This window comes from Moschus berezovskii, chromosome 4, assembly GCF_049115385.1.
Source record: "Moschus berezovskii isolate FMDL1 chromosome 4, NW_MosBer_1.0, whole genome shotgun sequence".
Taxonomy (NCBI): Eukaryota; Metazoa; Chordata; class Mammalia; order Artiodactyla; family Moschidae; genus Moschus; species Moschus berezovskii.
In genome coordinates this window covers 89,882,102-89,887,783 of record NC_142463.1, presented here as the reverse complement: position 1 = coordinate 89,887,783, position 5,682 = coordinate 89,882,102, and positions in this window count along the sequence as shown.

Below are 5,682 nucleotides of genomic sequence, written 5' to 3'. Positions count from 1 at the left end.
TACTCATATTAATAATTAGCTCCAGATCCTTCTTCCTCCCTCTCTCTCCCTTCTTCCTTCCTTCTTTTCTTTCTTTCTCTGTGTTTCATTTCTCTTTTCTTTTTCTTTTTTTTTTCAAAATAGGAAACACCAAAGCTGAGCTGTTGTCAGCAGTTCACGTGGCAGCTGCCTTTGGACAGCTCTGCACACTGTCCTCTCACGAGACTGTGGTGACACTTCTTTGCATTACACTCAGCAAGTCTTGAATGCCAGCATGGTTTAGGTTTCCTTTATTGCTGCCAACTGTACACTGTTGGGGACCCAGAAACATCTCAAGGGAGAAAAAAATGTCATGTCTCTGCCTTGGCACATTCTGTCAGTTATATCAGAACAAGGTGAGAAAGCAAATGTACATCATTTCATCCAAAATGTATATTAAGCATCAATTATGTGCACCCCCCTGTTCAAAGCACTATGAGAGGATGTCAGTGTGAATAAGAAGGCAACCCTGCTCTCAGAGAACTTAGAGTCTAGGCAGTAATGTATTCCTGAGTTTATAGGTTAGGATTCTCATTATTTAGATCTAGAACTGTCAAGTATTAAATAAGATCATTTTGTTTTCCATAAGTATATAAGTTTCATGTATGTAAGTCCAGTATTTTTTCCACCATGACACACTATAATTTCTCTGAATCAGCATTTATATACCCATTGTTCTTATTTTGTACTTAGCCATGTTGATCCTAAATCTTTTTTCTAATAGCAGCTAGTTATTCAAATGTATTTGTGCTTTTGGAATGTCAACAAATGCTACATCACCAAAATAGAGGCCCTCTTGTTTCCATCTGAAATTTTACTTTGTCTTAAAAAAGTTACGGATTTATGCTGTCTTACACATGTAGTAATTAGCTATTAGAGAAAAGAACAAAACACATTTTTCTGAGTCTCCAGCTGATATGAGAAATAGCTGTTTTTAAGCTTTCTGGCCATGCAGCTTTGGTTGTGGACTCCATGAGCCATAATTTGTAAGTATTTCATTTTAAGAAGCCAAATCTTAAAAGTCTTTTGCAAACATTTACAGGATGAATTAAGAAATGCAGGTGGTTTCCAGTGGATTACAGCCATCCTCTTTGAATCATGCCTTCATCCAGGATAACTCTCACGTTTCTGGTGGACTTCAATAGAAACAAATTTGTACATAGTTTTATAGCTGTACATCTCCTGTGGATTAGGGCCCTCTCTTTTGTATTATAACCTTTATCAATACTGATCCTTTCTCTCCCTTACATCCATTTATCATTTCTTTATAAGCTCCATTAATCACAGCCCAAATGGGTTACATTATTTTGTTTTTAAAACAATCCTTCTTTGTTCACTCCAAATGATATCTGATAACTTGAGTCATGGTAGAAAAAAAGGTAGGAGAAAAGGCCAAATGAAGAACTAAAACCTCTGGTGACGATACTGGCTTTTACAATTTAAGGTCAGTGAAGTCATTGTTTTGGAAATAAAGCCGCAGAGAAGGAACAAAACAAAAAACCCAGAAATCTGATTTCAAAACACACAATTGACAGGGAAATACATATACATGGCACAGTCCCTCACTCGTGTCTGGTCCAATTTGGCATAATAAATGCTTTCAGATGAAGATGAGGAACACAAATTGATTGACAAGCACTATCTCATTAACCTTTAAAATGTTAGCGAGATGCAGCTGCCAGGTATTACTAGTTTAATTTGTACGCGTTCTGCCAGCCATGAAAACCAGCAGTTATTTCCACATGATCTGAATCTACAAGCAATAATGGAAGTTACTCAGAGGACCTAATGGGAATCCAGAAACTGAGATAAAAGATGATAAATATACCTATGTCTTTAGTTTTCTTTCATTCCTATAGAGAAGCTGGGGAACTCTGCAGAGGGAAATGCTTGTGTTGTCTTTTGATTTATGGTGACGGAGATGGACATAATTAGGAGAGAGAGGGAAGTGGCATTCATAATGCAGATGTAAAGTTTGAGGCAGAGTTAATTTTTGCCTTACAATTTCTGGAGGCAATTTTTAAAGCTGTTTGAATTTTATGTGTCCTAATCTTGAGAAAGTAATGAGTTTGTGATTTTAATATGCTTCTCCCTCCAGGCACTTTCTGTGCCAGCGGGAATGCTCTACACTCTCAGTCAGGCCAAGCTCTCAATACATGTAGCAGCCAAAAAGGAACCTGGCGCACAGTCCTGTATGCTTAGAATTAGCTCCATGGGGACTCTGCACAAGCAAGCCACACTCTCAGAATTCCTGGAGTATAAATTAATGGGGCCTTATAGCTGCACTGTGCTTTACAATATTTATAATACATACTGCTACTGCTACTGCTAAGTCACTTCAGTCGTGTCCGACTCTGTGTAACCCCATAGACGGAAGCCCACATAGACGTATATTTGAAAGCATTTTGTGAAATCTGTACTCTAAAATGAGCAGAGAAGGTCACATCACATACTTGTTACAAATAAAGAAACTAGATACATAGTTAAACAATTTGTGTAAGCTCATGTGGCCGGTAAATTTCAGAAAGTGGCTAGAATCTAGGGTTTCCTGACCCCTAAACCAAGGTTGTTTTTCACAACCATAATCCCTAGTCCTCACTGTTCCTGCTATCCCAAGTTTTGGCTTCCTTAAGAAGTGAGGTAACTGAAGGTGTTGCCATCGGGTATCTTTTTTCTTTATTTATTTTTAATGGAAGAATAAATGCTTTACAGTATTGTGTTGGTTTCTGCCAAACATCAACATGAATCAGCCATAGGTATACATATGCCCCCTCCCCCACACCTCCCTCCATCCGGGTATCTTGAAGAACAGGAGAAAGGCCTTTCCACCATGTTTGTCTTACTCAGCATTCAAGCTGGCAAGCCAAGCCCTGCCTCAGCCTGCCTTTAGCACCCTATTCTCTTGCCCTAAAGTAAGACCCCAGAGAAATGGAATCCTAAGTTTTGCAAACTGGCTCAATCACCACTCCACGCGTCTATTCATTTATTATTCAATAATAGTTACTGACTACCCCCTTATATAGTCAGTAACACACACGGCACAGCCCCTGATACGCCATTTCCCCTGTCACTTCAGTGGAAAATTGTCCCAATCTCTGGAGCTCCAGTTCATCTTATTAAACCCCCTCCCAACTTGCCTTCATCAAATATTGACTGTCTTGGCTCTGTCCTTGATATCTCCCCAGCCCAGAATCTGGGGAGATTTGATTAGTATATAAAAGTTTCCTGGACCATAAATCCATCTTCAGCCTTATTTTCCCCATTCCATTCAAAGACAAATTTTTTAAAAAAGAAATTGTCTCTACTCCTTCACCTCTCATTTATTTGACTTTCTACTCATGTCATCCCATTGTAATCTGGCTTCTATCTCCACCTCTCACTGGATATTTCCTCACTACTAGCTTCCTTGTCATTCTTCTGTTCTCATCTTACTCAGCCTCTGTAGGGTTTGACCCTGTTGGTCTCTTCCTCTTTCTTAGTATTTGTAGCACTACCCTTCTTTTCTTTGTCTCTATCACTGACTTATCTTCTTGTTTTTGCTTCTTAAACACTGCTGTTCCCCAAGGTTCTTTTTTCAGTCTTGATCTTTTTTTTCCCCAGGTAATATCAACCAATACTTTGGTTTTAACTACTTCCCCAAATCTTTATCTCCAGCTCAGACTTATGTGGGCTTCCTTGGTGGGTCAGATGGTAAAGAATCTGCCTTCAGTGCAGGAGGACAGGGTTCAATCCCTGAGTCAGGAAGATCCCCTGGAGAAGGGAATGTCAACCCACTCCAGTATGCTTGCCTGTAGAATTCCATGGCGGGCTGCAGTCCATGGAGTCACAAAGAGTCAGACACAACTGAGTGACTAACATTTTCAAACTTATGTACTGAATACTCTTCTTACTGTACTCCAGGTGCCTGTTTTCTCAGCCCGTCATTTCCTACCTGCTCACATTCCACTCCTAGAATCCACAGTTTGGAAGGGATAGCACTAGAACCCACATAAGCCCATCCTCTGTCCACATGCGGTCACCTAACCCAAAGAGAGACAATCAGATTCTCTCTCACTGGAATTCATAACTGAGACTTGGAGACTTAGAGGTAGAAACAAGTAGGCAGAGATCTAAGTCATATGGAGTTGAGCCAAGGTCAGCTTCTTGACAACCCTAGATCCATGTAATCCATGGTGAAGCAATAACTAAGCCTACTAGAGAAGCTTAGAGAATGAAGCAGAAATGAAGCAGAACAACCACTCTGCCTCGGTGAAAGATGAACAGTAGATGCAGACAAATTTCTAATATGTGGGAACCTCAACTCTACCCCCTGCTGTTGAGATCTATGAGATTCTTCCATAACCTTCCAAAAAGTCAGGATTTTGTTAACCAGCTTCACAGAATTTCCTGACCACATGGACAATTTATCTTTTGCATAACAATCTCCTTGCTAGAAGCATCATATTAGTTGATCTTGAGACTATCCAAGGTACTTCAAACTCAACATGGCCAACCCAGAATGACTCATTTCCTGCACTCAGCACCACATCCTACCCTAACTGTATTTCTTATCTGAGAGAAAGGAACCACCATTTCTCCTTAATACTACCATTTAGAAATCTGGAAATCTAATCTCAGACTTCTCTTTCTCACTCCTCGTGGCCAATAAATTCTTGAAACAACTTCCTTCCCCGCCTCCTCCTCTGAATCGTTTCAATCTCTTGTTGTTTCTTGCATATTTGCTGCAGTAACCTTGGAAACTTTTGTACTACAGCAAAAATGATCTATGTAAACCACAAATATGCTAGTGATTTTCCTGGCTAAAATACTTCAGTGACTCCTCTTTATCCTTTTAGAATTCAGCCTAAACTTTTTAGTATGCCATCCAAGGCCTTTCATAATCTAGCTCTGTTGACCTTTGACTTCACCCCATGTCACTCTCCAGCAGGTGCGCTCTGTCCCAGTCACCGTGAATTATTGTGAATTCCTTGCATGGAACATGCTCTCTCTGCTGCACACCTTCACGTTTGCTTGCTTCCTCTGCCCACACCTTTTTTTTTTTTTTTTTTTTTTGCCCCCTTCTCCACCCAGCCACATTTTTCTCCTCAGCTGGGTGATGGCTAACTATCTTTCAAGTTTAGATGATGTCTCCTCGAGGTAGACATCAGCTAAGTATCCCTCTGATGTATCTGAAATAGCCCTTTGTCAAAGAAAATATAACAAAATATAACTGTCTACTCTTCTGTCTCCCTTGCAAAACTGTGAGCAACTTGAACGCTGCCCTAGTCATTGTTGTAATTACAATACAGTGCCCAGTTTATAGCGGAAGCTCAATAAACATTTGTTGAATAAATAGGACACCAAAAAGACTTAACTTCTGCACTCAAAGACCTTATGGAAGTAGTGAAAAATGAAAAAGCCTATGTATATGGCATGGTATCAAATTCTATGCCAAGTAGACATGGGGTACTATGAGAAAGTTGAAAAGAATAATTGGCTTTGTCCAAGGACCTTCAGGAAATAAGACAGGCATTTCTACTTTCTCATCAAGCCTGAATGCCTGTCTTATTTCCTGAAGGCTGCTGAGCCACTTGCAGCCAGTGCCAGCCTACTTATCTTTCACAACTTGCAAAAGCTGCTACATGTTGATGTACCACAGTTTAAAGGCTCTCAATACTAGATTCA